Source organism: Ranitomeya variabilis, chromosome 6 (assembly GCF_051348905.1).
Source record: "Ranitomeya variabilis isolate aRanVar5 chromosome 6, aRanVar5.hap1, whole genome shotgun sequence".
Taxonomy (NCBI): domain Eukaryota; kingdom Metazoa; phylum Chordata; class Amphibia; order Anura; family Dendrobatidae; genus Ranitomeya; species Ranitomeya variabilis.
In genome coordinates this window covers 191,604,071-191,621,527 of record NC_135237.1, presented here as the reverse complement: position 1 = coordinate 191,621,527, position 17,457 = coordinate 191,604,071, and the positions used below count along the sequence as shown (strand labels likewise).

The 17,457-nt window shown below is 46.9% G+C and overlaps 1 protein-coding gene and 1 long non-coding RNA gene across 2 annotated transcripts in view; one reads left to right on the top strand and one right to left on the bottom strand.

The window, feature by feature from the left end:
* Positions 1 to 17,457, bottom strand: part of ITGA9 (integrin subunit alpha 9) — an 823,989-nt gene that overhangs the window by 99,382 nt on the left and 707,150 nt on the right. The window lies entirely within an intron of this gene.
* LOC143782181 (uncharacterized) overlaps positions 13,696 to 17,457 on the top strand; it is a 212,651-nt gene continuing 208,889 nt past the window's right edge. Inside the window, exon 1 of the long non-coding RNA XR_013216883.1 lies at positions 13,696 to 13,786. This is a non-coding gene — a long non-coding RNA (uncharacterized LOC143782181). The remainder of the gene's footprint in view (positions 13,787 to 17,457) is intronic.

Sequence of the window (17,457 nt, the reverse complement as noted above, 5' to 3'; positions counted from 1 at the left end):
TCCTAATTCCTCTTTACTGTATTCCCGTTGTTCACTGGTTAGTTCTGCTCTTAGGAGTCTGCCAGGATCCCATCCCTGACAGGTCCTCTCACTAGCTCTTCCCAGTTACTTCTCTCCCTGTCTTCCTGTCCAACCCCCAGTTTTACCAGAGTGTGAGGAGTGGCCTACTAGATAGAACCACCCCCCCTGGTGGCCGGAGTGTGAAGTGTAGTGTGAGTGTTACCTGGTCAGAGAAACTCCTTTAGTGCAATCAGACGTAACATCACTCCCCTTAGTGGCAGAGCGACATTACTGCAACGACCAGGACTCTGGGGCGCTGCACTCCCCCCCGGTTAAATCCAGTACTCCCGGACTGGGAAAACAAGAACAACAATACATGTTAACAGAAAACACACACAATTTTGAAATAGCATAAACAATTAAACATAACAGTGCTTCCCTTTATGCGAGGTGAGGACTCTTGAACGTTGCAAAAGTTAGGTCATGCACAGTTTATGACTCTCAGTTCAATGGTTGAAACAGCGGGGACCCCGGGTAAACAAAGGGGTCCCCCTTTTGAAAGTTTTTGAGCAATTCACCGTCCATTACTCTATTGTCCATTTTAAAACCTGTAACAAAAGATATGCACACAAACATTTTCAACTAAATAGCAGCCCTCGCTAATACCTCCAAGTTTTGTAACGGAGGGGAGTTTGGTTCTGAGTGCTGCGTGTGGACCTTCGCAGCGCAGGGGTTGCTATTGGCCTAACAGGGCCCGCTATGCTTGCTACCACTGGTGTAGTGCACTGTCTTCTAGCTACACTTCTAGTGAGTCTGGGTAGCACTGGCAGGTTGGGGCTCTCAGAGCTGCTGCTATCAACAGTGGGTACAGCAGATTCACCGATAGCAGAGGGAGGATTTGCCGGTTCAACGGTTGGCATGGCAGCTTCAGGTAAGGCTTGTTGAGGTTGCGGGGCCGGATGATCTGGTACCACCATTGCTTCTGGTGGGTCCGGCTGTTGAAACGTTAGAACAGGTACCATGATGGCCTGATTTATCTGAGTCCAGGACTGGCGAAAGTCACCAAGGACGGTATGGATCATCTTCTCCTTTTCCACCGGCGGGGAGATTCCTGGGACCGTGTCCCTCTCTCTCAACTTATCGGGGCAGACCTTAAGGTGATCCCTGGATACCGCTGTCGAGGTCTCCCCTCTGTCCTTGCTGATGAGACAGACCTTTGTGTTGTCGAAATCGGATGGCAGGATGGTATACGGTTCCGCTTCCCATTGGTCATCGAGCTTGTGTAGTCTCCTCTTTCGTTTAAGTACTTGCTCACCAGGTGATAGGGGAATCGCAGGAGCGTGCTGGTTGTAGTCCCTTTCTTGTTTTTGCCTAGCCTGAGCGAGACTTCTTTCCACGCACTCCTGTACTTTGCGGTACCTTCGCTGCCTTTCTGCATCCCAATCCGCATCCGGTGAGGTATCTTCGGGGACTAGGACCCCCATATCCAGATCAACGGGTAACTGGCTAGGCCTTCCCCTCATTAGGTACGCTGGAGTACAGTTGGTGGAATTTACTGGGATGTGATTGTAGATATCCACCAAATCAGGCAACTTCGTCGGCCACAGGTTCCGTTCCTCTACGGGCAAGGTCTTCAATAAGTCGATCACCACCTGGTTCATCTTTTCGCACATCCCATTGGTTTGAGGATGGTACGGCGTGGTTCGGATCTTCTTACACCCGTACAGTTGGCAGAACTCTTGGAACACTTCGGCTTCTAATGCTGGTCCCTGATCGGTCAGTACCTTCTCCGGGTAGCCATGGGGCCTACAAAAGTACTGCTGGAAGGCCTTGGCGGCAGTCCTCGCCGTTAGATCCTTGACAGGTACAACCACCAAAAATCTGGAGTAGTGATCTACAATGGTAAGAGCGTAGATATAGCCTGACCGGCTAGGTGTCAACTTCACATGATCCAGCGCGACCAGTTCGAGCGGCCGTTTGGTGATGATAGGCTGCAGGGGAGCCCGTTGGCTGCCATGGTCCTTCCTGCGTAGGCTACATGGACCGCACTCCCGGCACCACTTCTCAATGGCTCTCTTCATGCCAATCCAATAGAACCTCCCTCGGAGTAGCCTCTCTAGCTTCCTCCATCCGAAGTGTCCGGCTCCATCATGGTAGGCTCCCAGAACCATGGGCGCATCTCGCCTTGGCACCACTATCTGCCACACCAATTCATGAGTACGTGGGTCGATGCTCCTCCTGCACAGCTTGCCATCATGGATAAACAGTTTGCTTCTCCCCTTCCACAGCTGTTGGGTTTCCTGTGGATCATCTGGGCCGGGATGCAACCCTGCCTGCGTCAAGAGCTCTTTCACCCGACGGACCGCGGGGTCACCATCCTGGGTCTCCGCCCACCCATGATGGGGCAGGGGATTCAGCGTGGCATCCGGTTGGTTCCTGTGCCTGTTCTTCACATGATGAGAGTTCTGAGTGGCTTTGGGGCGATGGAACGCAGGCAGCTCCACCTCTTCAAGTGCCTCCGGGTCTTCTCCCGTTTCTGGCAAATTGGGCATTTGGGACAAGGCATCGGCATTGGCATTCTTGTGTCCTGCCCGGTACTTGATGGTGAAATCGTAGTTGGACAGCCGGGCCATCCACCGCTGTTCCAAGGCCCCGAGTTTGGCAGTATCCTGATGCGTTAGCGGATTGTTATCCGTGAAGACGGTGAATTTTGCGGAGGCCAGGTAGTGTTTGAACCTCTCTGTCACTGCCCAGACGATGGCAAGGAATTCCAGCTTAAAGGAACTGTAGTTGTCAGGGTTCCTTTCCGTGGGACGGAGTTTCCTGCTGGCGTAAGCGATCACCCTTTCTTTGCCTTTCTGGACCTGGGACAGCACGGCTCCTAATCCCACATTGCTGGCATCTGTGTACAGCACAAACGGTTGGTCGTATTCGGGGTAAGCCAGTACCTCTTCTCCCGTCAGTGCCGACTTCAAACAAGTGAAGGATCCCTCCAGCTCCTCGTTCCAATCAAAGGGGGTGTTCTTCCCCTTGGTCTTCTTTGGTTGGCCTACTAACAAGTTTTGCAAGGGTGCGGCCTTCCTGGTGAAGTCCTTAATGAACCTCCGGTAATAGCCTACCAGCCCGAGGAACTGCCGGACTTCGTGGAGGTCACTGGGCTTTGGCCAGTCCTTGATCACCGTGACCTTGTCGGGGTCTGGGGCCACTCCTTCAGCGCTCACCACATGGCCCAGGTATTGCACTTTAGGTTTCAGCAGATGACACTTGGACGGTTTCACCTTTAAGCCAAAGTTGGACAGGGCTTCAAACACCTCGGCCAGGTGCTTCAGATGGTCTTCGTAGGTCTTAGAGAAGACAATGACATCATCCAAATACAGCAGCACGGTTTCGAAGTTCATGTGCCCCAGGCAGCACTCCATCATCCTCTGGAACGTCCCGGGAGCATTGCACAATCCGAATGGCATGTAATTGAATTCGCAGAGACCCATTGGCGTCGTGAAGGCCGTCTTCTCTTTGTCCGCCTCCGCTACAGGAACCTGCCAGTACCCACTGGTGAGATCTAAGGTAGAGAAGTAGTTAGCAGATTTTAAGGCAGCCAGAGACTCCTCTATCCTGGGCAGTGGGTATGCGTCCTTATGTGTAATGCGATTCAACTGCCTGTAATCAACACACATCCTCATTGTACCATCTTTCTTTTTAACAAGGACTAACGGAGCTGCCCAGGGGCTACAGCTGTCTCTCACCACCCCAGCCTCCTTCATTTCCCGCAACATGTCCTTGGCACACTGGTACCTCAGGTGGAAGCCGTATTGGGGAAATTTCAGGATGCGTTCACCAAAGATGAAGATGACTTTGGACGTACCATGGCCATCACCCATGAGATACCCACCAGGGATGCGGCACCAATCCGGGAACGGTACCGCCAAATACCCCCACAGATGTACCAGGAGGTGAAGGGAATGCTGTCACATGCTGAAGAAGGGAGTTATACGCGAGAGTCAGAGCCCGTGGGCTGCCCCTATTGTCTTGGTGAGAAAGAAAGACGGGTCCCTGCGGTTCTGTGTGGACTATCGCCGGCTCAACGCTTGCACAGTGCGGGACTCGTACCCACTGCCCAGGATAGAGGAGTCCCTGACGGCACTAGGGAATGCCAGATATTTCTCCACGTTAGACTTGGCCAGCGGCTACTGGCAGGTGCCCATGTCTGAGCAAGACCGAGCCAAGACGGCTTTCATCCTTCCGATGGGACTGTATGAGTTCGACCGGATGCCCTTCGGCCTAGCAAACGCCCCAGGAACATTTCAGCGACTCATGGAGAGATGTCTGGGAGACCTGAACTTTGAAGCCACTTTGATCTACTTGGATGATATCATCGTCTTTGCCCCCACCTTTGAGGAGCATCTGCAGAGACTAGAGCAATTTCTGAGTCGGCTACATAAGTATGGTTTGAAAGTGAAACCCCAGAAATGTCACCTCTTCCGTACCGAGATTGAATACTTGGGACACGTTGTCTCCGCTGAGGGGATGAGGCCTTCCCAGGAGAAGATCGCTGCGGTACAAGAGTGGCCAACTCCAAAAACTGTGAAAGATGTATGTGCGTTCCTGGGACTCACAGGATACGTCAGACGCTTTGTAAAAGACTTTACCTGCCTTGCTAATCCACTCCAGGAGTTGTTGAGGGGAGTGCCCTCTTGCGCCAAAAACAGGAACATACAGTAAGGGAAGCGTCAGGAGGAGGCATTCTTGGCTTTGAAGAAGGCTTTGACGGAGGCCCCCGTGCTGGCCTACGCTGACTTCACACAACCGTTCATCTTGCACACTGATGGGAGCCTGCAGGGCCCCAGGGCCGTACTATCGCAGATGCAGGACGGGAAAGAGCGCATCATTGCATACGCCAGTCGGTCTTTGCATGACTCGGAATGGAATCCAGAAAACTACAGTTCATTTAAGCTGGAGTTGTTGGCGCTGGTGTGGGCAATGACTGAGAAGTTTGCGGAATATCTGGCTGGCTCAGAAGTTCATGTACACACTGATAACAATCCGTTGGCCCATCTCGAGAATGCCAAGTTAGGTGCCCTAGAACAACGTTGGGTAGCCCGAATGGCCAAGTTCCGATACAGAATTTCGTATAAAAGAGGAGCTGAGAATGTTCATGCGGATGCCCTCTCCTGAGTAAACTATCGCAAACCAGCACCGAGCCAGGATGAAGAACTGGAAGATGTGGAGGTTCCAGGTTTTGTAGAGACTGCCAGGACGGTGGCAGCGGTGCAGGAAATTGAACAGGAAGAGGCCTGTGTGAATTTGCTGGAGCAGCCCCGCGATGAGTGGGTCCGAGTGCAGCAGGAGGATCCAGAGCTAGCTCAGTTGAGAAGGTGGGTCGTGTCTGAACAAAAGCCCAATTGGCACGAGAGGAGGTCCATGTCACCTGAAGTACTGAAGATGCTACGCCAGTGGGAGAGGCTCCAGTTGCGGGATGGTATCCTGTACCGGAAGGTATTCCTGCAAACAACTCAGTCTTGTATGGCAGACGGTGATTCCTGTTATGGACCTGGTGGTTAGGTGTACCAGGAATGACCTGATAGTTAAACACAGAATCAGGACGAGCTCTGGGGAAATGGGAACTCTGCTGACCGCAAACCCTACTCCTATCAACACAACTAGAAACAGCCGTGGAGCGTGCCTGACTCTGCCTAGACGCCTCTTCACAGCCTAAGAGCTAACTACCCCTAAAGAAAGGAAACAAAGCCTTACTTGCCTCAGAGAAATTTCCCCAAAGTTAAAAGCAGCCCCCCCACAAGTATTGACTGTGAGATAAGAGGAAATCACAAACACAGGATGAAATAGGTTTTAGCAAAGAGAGGCCAGTCTAACTAAACAGATTGAGGATAGAAAAGGGATCTTTGCGGTCAACACAAAAAGCTACAAAAACCACGAAGTGTGCAAAAAATACCCCCGCACCGACTCACGATGCGGTGGTGCCACTCTGCACCCCCAGAGCTTCCAGCTAGCCAGGTAGTTTCATGATAGCAAGCTGGACTAGAACTTAGCAAGAAAAACCATATGTAACAAATGAACAAGCAGGAACTTAGCTTGTGCTGGAGTAGACAGGTCCTCAGAAAGATCCAGGAGAGATCTGAACCAGTACTAGAACATTGACAGCTGGCATGTAGTAACGATCTGAGTGGAGTTAAATAGAGAATAGCCTAGCCCCAAACGAGGGCAGCTGGAGAAGGAATCTCAGAACCAGCAGCTCCACTCACAGCCACCAGAGGGAGTCCACGGACAGAACTCACCGAAGTACCATTCATGACCACAGGAGGGAGTTCGAGAACGGAATTCACAACAGATTCCCTCGTCCTTGATAGACCAGGTGGCTAAGGAAGCACATGAGAAAGGAGCACACTTTGGGCCAGAAAAAACTTTCCAGTGGTTACACCGCCTATTTTATCACCCCCACTTAAGGAACATTGTGGAGAAAGAACAACGAGCTCCCACAGAGACGGTGAGGTCTTCTGGCCCCATGGACCTACTGGCAATAGATTACTTGACAATTGGACCAGCACACCAAGGCTATGAGCATTGTTTAGTGATGATAGACCACTTTACTAAAGTTGCCGTAGTGATGCCCACGCGGGACCAGACTGCCGAGTCTGCTGCTCATGCAATCTGCAAACACTTCATACAGGTGTACGGGTGTCCCAAGCGCATCCATTCTGATCAAGGGGCCTGCTTCCTCGGAAGAGTGATGGAGGAGCTGCACCAGCTGTACAAAATCGATAAGTCCCGGACCACCCCTTATCATCCACAGGGGAATGGGGCTTGTGAAAGATTTAACCGCACTCTGATTCAAATGCTGAGGACCCTGGAAGAGGACCAGAAGGAGAAGTGGACTGAGTCCGTCCCTGAATTGGTGTGGGCGTATAACAATCGGAAACACAGCACCACCGGATTCACCCCCTACTCTTTGTTCTTTGGCCGACCCAGGAAGGGATTGGCAGAGTTGGTGCTGGAACCCGAGGAGGACTACCCACGGACGGGGGTGTACTCCTGGGTTCAAGAACATCGTTGTCGGCTGCGGACAATTCAACGTCTAGTGCAGAACCGGCTGCAAGAATTGGAGCATCCCCAGGTAGCTCCTCAAAAGGGGACAGCTCTGCGGCCTGGAGACCGAGTCTTAGTGAGGGAAAAGCGCCCACATAACAAACTAGAGCACCAGTGGGAGAAAATGCCGTACCGAGTGAAGCGGCGGCTCGGCAAAGGGGGTCCCGTTTATGAGGTCCAGCCCGAAACGGAAGAGGGGACTCCCACCCGCACACTGCACAGGAATATGTTGCATCCATGTTTGTCTTGAGATCCTGAATCAGTCCAATTGGCTCCAGCACCCCCACCGGATGCGCCAGTGGTCAATGTAGATGTGGAAGACGAGGAAGACTCCCAATCTCTCCCAGGGAACCCAGGAACAGGGCTGGTGCCTGAAACTAACAACGTATCGGAGGAAGCCTCAACTCCTCCCACAGCAGTTGACACCACCGCCCCTGCTGGTTTGAGATGCTCTGAACGTTCAACGGCTGGTGTACCCCCTGTTCGCTACAATCAGGACAAGTTCATCTGGCAGCAGATTGTGCAAGGACTGGAAGATTAACAGCTTGGCTCCGGCAGGTATGAACGAGGAACTCTTATACACGGTTTTTACAAACAAGCATGAGGAAGTGGTTTCCCCTCTTGCCTCTCTGCCCACCCCTCTCCCCTCCCCCTTCCTTTTCTCTCATTGGTACTTATTTCCATGTTTTTTGTATCTTTTTTAGATCTTTTCTTGGATTTGTTGTTTCCTCTGACCCTATTTTAGGTGGGATTCAAAGAAGTATTTTGCATCTTCAGATTTGCTGGTCTCTTAGTCACTGGATCATCGGCACCGTCTACGTTCTGATCTACTGCCCATTTTGTTTGTTGAGTATTTGCTTCTGCTGCCAGCTATGCTTATATATTGGGCATTTTTTACTGGTTTTTTTTTTTTGTTGGTACACAGGTTTTTTGTTATGTATATCCTTCTTAAGGAAATAAATAGGTATTCTATATGACTAGAAATGTATTTTGTATCTAGTTTAGTGTTAAGCAGGGCCTGCCCTAACCCAGGATCGGGGAGTGCGCGTCTTTTTGTGCAACCCCGATAATGCATAACCACTAATTAGTGGTGTAGGAGTAATGGGCCTCATCAACATGCTTTTCCTTGAGATTCAGGATTTATTCTCCTGGCCCCATGTGTTTTTTCCAACTGCTTTTCTTGCACATTGATCCATGTATACACCATTTCAGCCAGGTTTCTGTATTGGATATTCGCCCTCTGATCATTGGGGGCCCCCACGATACCTTTTCTTTCATTATAGCTCGGGGTATTCTCTATATTAACTCCTGATTGGATAAGTTGATCTAGTCCATTATTGTGTGCGTCCTTATATTGACTTATACACATATTCCCCGAGAGTATTTGTTGTACTGCGCAGGCGTTTAATATAATATATAATAAAAATTTCCTTATTTTTGGGGTTCCCTAATTGATGGGGTGTGTTTTTCATGTTTTTTTCATTGTCTTATTGTTTGGTACATTTGTGTAAGTGCGGTCTCTGATCTATATCTACGCTAAGCCGGGACTTCTCTTTATACTTATAATTACAGCATAGGTAGTACAGGAGGAATAACTTCTGTACAAGCATATTGTCTTATGTATGGATTCTTCTGATCATTAAATAGTGTTGTCTTGGCGCCTGCTTCCTAATTTTCATCCTTCTGTGTCCTTTCCCGCACTATGTGTACCTTTTCATTGAGCCATATACAGACTTACGCAGTACGCCCGACGCACTGAGCAGGTACTGCTTCCTGCACGTATATATTTATAGCCTGGGTAGTACAGTAGGAACAACTTCTGTACCCGTACTTTAAAGCATATTGTCTTATGTATGGATTCTTCGTACTGTTAAATAGTGCTATCTTGGCGCTTGCCTCTTAAGCCTCATTTCTCTGTGCCCTTCTGAGCCTCATACAGACTCATGCAGTACATTCTCTGCACTGTGCGGCCGCTCATTGTCTGGCCTCTTGATCTCGGTGAGTCTGTGTGTGCTGCTTTACCTGCCTCATTTACATAGGCACGCCCTCTGACCATTCCAGCTTTCTTGCTCCCATGACAACCCTTAAGCCGAGACTGTGTGTATTCTCTCACAGCCTCGGCAATATTGTAACAGCAACCTGCTGCACAAGCGTGGTGAGGTTAACCTGTTGAACCGGAAGTTCATGCCGGTCTGCATATGCTACCAGGGAACCGCACGCCATTGCTCTCTCACAGGTGATGTTTATTTTACTTTATTACTTGGCTATATTAGATCGAGTACAGACTATCTACCCTACACTTCCCCTGATGAAGACGCTCCTGTAGCGTCGATACGCGTGGGGCTCAGTTCCCGCCCAGCACTAGCACCTTATATTTCGCTACCGCTGCTCTATTTGGCATCCTGGCACCTCAGGGTTCTTTGGAGCTTGTCATCCGCTTCGCTCTTGCTGTCTTAGGTGATATATTATTTTTTCGATACCTGGTGACTTTTACCTTTGTGGGATACACTTTGATTAATATGCGGCTGCTTTGTCCTCAAGTCCTTAGGTAACATTTTATCTGATGTGATGGCTTATAGAGAATAATTAGACCTGGGAAGCGGAACGACCCTAATCTAACTTGTGCATCTTACTTTTGGATACTGTCTTATGCCTATAGAGTATAGCTGGTAGCAGACGGACATATATTAGTGTTTATGTTTATTTAAATATGTATACATGCACCTTCTTGTTATTGATACATTCCATAATTCTCTAGTGCGTGTTGGCATTTGTTTCCAACTGTCTGGGGCGTTGCATTTAGCTTATTAGCTGTTTGCTGTTTCCCTTTTTTGGTTTTTTAACTGTTTCTAAATGTATGTCTATCTCTGTTGTGTCTTTATGTATTAATAAAGTTGTTATTTCTTGAAGGTTGATCCCTTTGTTATGCATATCTTTCTCTTTTGTTTTTTTGATTGTCCTTTTTATATGCATATGGTTGATCCCTGACTCATTGATTTTTGTGGTGCCTGCTATTTCTCTGGTACATTGGACTGGAAGATTGCCAACAGGAACTCCTGAAGATCTCGCCCGTGGAATGGCGAGCAGAAAGAAGGGGGAATGTAAGGAGGTAAAACACAAGAAGAGTCTGGGGGCGGTTACCTTCTCGGCTCTGTGCCTGGAACCATTGAGCTGTGCTGCAGGTTCCCCAAGGGGCAGACTTAGAGACTGGGACAGGAAGGAAGTAGGCAGAGAGCGGGAAAGGCATGCGCGCAGGGGACAGAGCAGCGTGAGCAGCAGTCAGAGCAGGGTGCAGCTGCGCTCCGGGAGAGAGAGTGCTCCCGGTCTGAGGACAAATAGAGGGAGACTGCCCAGAAAGACTGCATCTTGTGAGTACATGAAAGCGTTCTCTGCTGTGACTGGAGAGGGGCGCTTTGAGACCCGTGTAGAGACATTGGCCTGTGCAGAGACTTCGACCCCCTGGTCCCCGCGGTATCAGTACAGATACTGTGATTCCTGGTACAGAGACTTAACAGTGCAGAGCCCCTGATTCCTGGTACAGAGACTTAACAGTGCAGAGCCCCTGATTCCTGGCTGTGCTGGAAAAGCTAAAGACTCAGAGCCTGTGCATACCACATTAACTCCTGAAACCCCAGGCAGCAGGCTCCTAGAGACTACTCAGCCCACGGTCAACAGAGGGACGACAAGTGCCGCTGTTTCTCGGCGCCTACATTGGAGAAGACGACCCTTCAAGCAAGTCCTCATCAGACTGATGTGTTCTTTTCTCAAGAAATCTTGCTTACTTCGGTTACATTGTTTCACTCCCATATTTTTGCACTGTTTTATTGCTAGTTATTTTCCATTGCTTCCTCCCTGCGAGGAGAACCTGATTCCTGTTATTAAACCCCCTCAACTGTTGGTCTGTCTGTTCCGTGGTGACATACTCAGTACCTGCATACTATTAAAATATCATATTACAAAATCATTAAAGTGCATTACTCCATATTTCCATTTGGACGTTTTTTCTACTAAGAACATGGAGTGCTGCCTTCTTTTTTGAACTTGCATGTATCTGTGGCAATCATTGAACAGTTTGACCGGGGGGCCTTGCACCCGAAGATAAGTAATTGTGCTGTTGAATTTTCTCATAGATAGATAGATAGATAGATAGATATGTTATAGATAGATAGACTACAAAAAATTTTATGAAACCACCTTTATCTTGGTGGTATCTGTGGGCTGCAGAGTAACAGCAAGTGAAAACATGCCGTTTTTATTACTTAATGACGATCCTATAAGAGAAGTGATATTAATTATATGCAGCTGACACCACATAGTAGCATGCAACATTCCCACATGAAACTGTGTACATTTTGCATACCAACACGCACACTTAAGAGGATTCTCTAGTTCAAAGGGACTAAAATGGGAAATGAAAACAAATTTTAATGATTTGTACCCCACCTCCAATTAGTGACAGCCGGAATGCTAGTGGAAAGTATAGCTTTTACTGCAAGTTTTTGTGACTTGCTGAATAAGCCATAAGAGAAATAACTGAAATTACAACAAGTAGACAATAAAATACTGTTAAATTGGGACCCAAGATTGCTGGAATTCTGATCATCTAGCTCTAGTCTCCATGAAAAAGCTGCAAGATAAAAGGTAATGAAGATTCTCACAGTCATGATCCAGTCTGGGGTTTGTTTCTGATTATACTCTCCCCGGGATGGTCATGCAGGAGTTAATCTTGCTTGCCTCGTTTTGGGATCGGTCTGGCTATTTCAGGCCGCTGTTACCTACAAGCAGGGTCAGTTATAGTTCCTGTCTCTGGCTTGAGCAGCTGACCCATTATACCCTGATTTGTCCTCTGCCCGTTTACCTAGGTCCCGTTCCTGTGTTCCTCTGTTACTTGCTCTCCATGTTGTTGACCCCCTGGTATTTGACTTGGTTTGTCCTCTGACATGTTTGATTGTCTTGCGTCTCTGGCTTTTATTCTCCCGATCGGCTCTGACTTCTTTGGCTTGTTTCTGACCACATGTATTGCTGTAACCTCTGGTACTTCGTTCCCTCTCTGTTGCTGACCCGGCTTTTCCTGACTACTCTTTCGCCCCCTAGTGGCTTCTACCTGCTGCTCTGTGATTTCACTGTGAGTGTACCTATTTTCCTTCACCCGCACCCCTGGTGGTGATTGTGTGCTACTGCGCTGCAGCAGGCATTATACTCACACAATCAAATGCTGAAGACTAAACTGATGTAGCCAATGATAAGACACCTTTGAATACAATAATGTAATAGTAATAGGTAAGGCTATGTTCACATGTAGCATTTTTGTTGCATTTTGCAACAAAAACACATATAAAATATTAGACAAAAACATGCGTATTTAACGCAACGTATTTCCTGCTAACATTTCAGTATTTGCGGCAGAATTTTCTACAGCAAAACCTGAACATGTGCACATATCCTAAGCATTTCATTACAAAATGTCATTCTTTACTCCACACTTTCAAATGCAAGTTACTTTTTATTGGTAATTTTTCAATTACTCTTGTAATGGAAAATATTTATGATTAATTCAAACATTAACTTTATTTAGGATGGACAGAACAAGAATAACAATACTAAGAATAATGTCTAAATCTGATATTGCTAGATACAAAGAGGTTCCAGTAGTAGAAATCCAATGTTTAAAGTCCACGTGCAGAAATTAGGTTGACATGGCAGACAACAAGATCAATGTACTTGTCACCTATGTACAAGATCCTCTTAAATTAATGAAAAGTATTCATCCTGATAGAACATACTTTACATCTTTACATCAAAGGACCCTGAGAACAAGCGATAACTCTCCTGGAATATCAGAAATCAGTGTGATAAACCAGACCTTATGGCAGAGTTGAGATTTGTCCCAAATTTTATAGAATTTTTCAGGGTGATTACTGGTGACGGTACCGCCATTTCTTATGGAGTAAGATAGCATTAACGAGTTCAATCCATTCAGCTATAGTTGGTGACTGAGATGTTAGGCTACGTTCACATTTGCGGCCAGCGCCGCAGCGGCGCCGCATGCGTCATGCGCCCCTATATTTAACATGGGGGCGCATGGACATGCGGCGCACTTGCGTTTTGCGCCGCATGCGTCGCTGCGGCGCCCGCGTCGGGGCGCAGAGGACGCAGCAAGTTGCATTTTTGCTGCGTCCAAATCCAATGAAAAAAACGACGCATGCGGCGCAAAACGCAGCGTTGTGCATGCGTTTTGCTGCGTTTTTGTTTGCGTTGTGCGCTGCGGCGCCGACGCTGCGGCGCACAACGCAAATGTGAACGTAGCCTTACCTAGTTATTACTTTTACCTTGTGACATGTTTCTCCACTATGTTTGAAAAAGCATTGTTCATCACCACATTGCTTCTGGATGGTTGGGAGAAGTTGCTCCTGTAGATTGTTTATGTACAATTCTATATTCATGGCACTGTTCTTATTCAAAATTGGGAATGAACCCACTCCCTTGCACGAAAAGCCAACCCTCAAGTGAATGGTCTCAGAATGCTTTACTGTTAGCATGACACAGGACACATGGTAGAGCTCATCTTTTCTTCTCTGGACAATCATTTTTTTTCAGATGTCCCAAACATTCTGAAGGTGGCTTCAACAGAGAAAATAACTTTGCAGAAAGTACATGGATTGGATTTCAGAGAACGGAGGTAAAGGTATTTTCTCTAATGAATCCCCCATTATGAAAAGCTTATAATTGTACTTCAACAACCATAGGAACATCTGAAAAGATCTAAAACCACGAAAGAAGCAAACTTTGTTAAAACCAAAGTATGAGTCAGTTTCAAAATTTTTGGCCATTACTGTATAGTCCTCTCAGGTTAGATCTGTGCATTTGTATATATATCTTAATAAAAGTAATGAAAATCTCTACTTACTCTTCAGTTTAAGGTCAGCCTAGATCAATTACAATTACAAAGCTTTTCCTATCCAATATAATGTTGTACAAGGCCAGCAATGTGTTCCGTCAGATATTATTAATTGACTCATAGATTAACCCCTTCATGACCCAGCCTATTTTGACCTTAATGACCTGGCCATTTTTTGCAATTCTGACCAGTATCCCATTATGAGGTAATAACTCAGGAACGCTTCAAGGGATCCTAGCAGTTCTGAGAATGTTTTTTCGTGACATATTGGGCTTCATGCTAGTGGTAAATTTAGGTCGATAATTTTTGCGTTTACTAGTGAAAAAAATGGAAATTTGGCTAAAATATAGAAAATTTTGCAATTTTCAAATTTTGAATTTTTATTCTGTTAAACGAGAGAGATATGTGACACAAAATAGTTAAAAAATAACATTACCCACATGTCTACTTTACATCAGCACAATTTTGGAAACAATTTTTTTTTTTGCTAGGAAGTTATAAGGGTTAAAATTTGACCAGTGATTTCTCATTTTTACAACGAAATTTACAAAACCATTTTTTTTAGGGACCACCTCACATTTGAAGTCAGTTTGAGGGGTCTATATGGCTGAAAATACCCAAAAGTGACACCATTCTAAAACCTGCACCCCTCAAGGTGCTCAAAACCACATTCAAGAAGTTTATTAACCCTTCAGGTGCTTCACAGCAGCAGAAGCAACATGGAAGGAAAAAATGAACATTTAACTTTTTAGTCACAAAAATGATCTTTTAGCAACATTTTTTTTTATTTTCCTAAGGGTAAAAGGAGAAACTTGACCCCAAAAGTTATTGTACAATTTGTCCTGAGTACGCCGATACCCCATATGTGGGGAGGAACCTCTGTTTGGACGCATGACAGGCTTGGAAGGGAAGGAGCGCCATTTGACTTTTTCAATGAAAAATTGGCTCCAATCTTTAGCAGACACCATGTCGCGTTTGGAGAGCCCCTGTGTGCCTAAACATTGGAGCTCCCCCACAAGTGACCCCATTTTGGAAACTAGACCCCCCTAGGAGCTTATCTAGATACATATTGAGCACTTTGTACCCCCAGGTGCTTCATAAATTGATCTGAAAAAATGAAAAAGTACTTTTTTTTTTCACAAAAAAATTCTTTTAGCCTCAATTTTTTCATTTTCACATGGGCAACAGGATAAAATGGATCATAAAATTTATTGGGCAATTTCTCCTGAGTACACCAATACCTCACATGTGGGGGTAAACCACTGTTTGGGCACACGGCAAGGTTCGGAAGGGAAGGAGCGCCATTTGACTTTTGAATGAAAAATTAGCTCCAATCGTTAGCGGACACCATGTCGCGTTTGGAGAGCCCCTGTGTGCCTAAACATCGGAGCTCCCCCACAAGTGACCCCATTTTAGAAACTAGACCCCGCAAGGAACTTATCTAGAATCATAGTGAGCACTTTGAACCCCCAGATGCTTCACAAATTGATCTGTAAAAATGAAAAAGTACTTTTTTCACAAAAAATTTATTTTAGCCTCAATTTGTTCATTTCCACCAGGGCAACAGGATAAAATGGATCATAAAATTTATTGGGCAATTTCTCCTGAGTACACCGATACCTCACATGTGGGGGTAAACCACTGTTTGGGCACACGGCAGGGCTCGGAAGGGAAGGAACGACATTTGACTTTTTGAATGAAAAATTAGCTACAATCGTTAGCGGACACCATGTCGCGTTTGGAGATCCCCTGTGTGCCTAAACAATGGAGATCCCCCACAAGTGACCCCATTTTAGAAACTAGACCCCCAAGGAACTTATCTAGAGGCATAGTGAGCTCTTTGAACTGCCAGATGCTTCACAAATTGATCTGTAAAAATGAAAAAGTACTTTTTTTTTCACAAAAAAATTCATTTAGCCTCAATTTGTTCATTTCCACATGGGCAACAGGATAAAATGGATCATAAAATTTATTGGGCAATTTCTCCTGAGTACACCGATACCTCACATGTGGGGGTAAACCACTGTTTGGGCACACGGCAGAGCTCGGAAGGAAAGGAGCGCCATTTGACTTTTTGAATGAAAAATTAGCTCCAATCGTTAGCGCACACCATGTCGCGTTTGGAGAGCCCCTGTGTGCCTAAACATTGGAGCTCCCCCATAAGTGACCCCATTTTGGAAACTATACCTCCCAAGGAACTAATCTAGATGTGCGGTGACCACTTTAAACCCCCAAGTGCTTCACAGAAGTTTATAACGCAGAGCCGTGAAAATAAAAAATCATTTTTCTTTCCTCAAAAATTATTTTTTAGCCCTCAATTTTTTATTTTCACAAGGGTAACAGGATAAATTGGTCCCCAAAAGTTGTCCAGTTTGTCCTGAGTACGCTGATACCCCATATGTAGGGGTAAACTACTGTTTGGGCACATGTCGGGGCTCGGAAGGGAAGTAGTGACGTTTTGAAATGCAGACTTTGATGGAATGGTCGGCTGGCGTCATGTTACGTTTGCATCGCCCCTGATGTGCCTAAACAGTAGAAACCCTCCACAAGTGACCTCATTTTGGAAACTAGACCCCTCAAGGAACTTATCTAGATGTGTGGTGAGCACTTTGAACCCCCAAGTGCTTCACAGAAGTTTATAACGCAGAGCCGTGAAAATAAAACATCTTTTTTTTTCCTCAAAAATGATTTTTAGCACACAATTTTTTATTTTCACAAGGGTAACAGGAGAAATTGGTCCTCAAAAGTTGTTGTCCAGTTTGTCCTGGTAACACTGATACCCCATATGTGGGGGTAAACCACTGTTTGGGCACACGTCGGGGCTCGGAAAGGAAGTAGTGATGTTTTGAAATGCAGACTTTGATGGAATAGTCTGCGAGCATCATGTCGCATTTGGAGAGCCCCTAATGTGCCTAAATAGTGGAAACCTCCCAATTCTAACTCCAACCCTAACCCTAACACACCCCTAACCCTAATCCTAACCCTACCCCTAATTCTAACCCTACCCCTAATCCCAACCCTAATCCTAACCCTACCACTTATCCCAACCCTAATCCTAACCCTACCCCTAATCCCAACCCTAATCCTAACCCTACCCCTAATCCCAACCCTAACTTTAGCACCCACCCTAACCCTAATTTTAGCCCCCACCCTAATGGAAAAACTGGGGCTGCGGGGTGATCAGCGGGGCAGGGGGGTGATCAGCGGGGCAGAGGGGAGATCAGTGGGGCAGGGGGGACATCTGTGGGGCAGGGGGGACATCAGCAGAGCAGGGGGCGATCCAAAGGGCAGGAGGAGATCAGCGGAGGAAGGGGGAGATCAGCAGAGCAGAGAGCAATCCACAGGGCAGGGGGAGATCAGTGGGGGAAGGGGGGAGAACAGCGGGGCAGGGGGGAGATCAGCGGGGGAAGGGGGGAGATCAGTGGGGGAAGGGGGGAGATCAACGGGGCAGGGGGGAG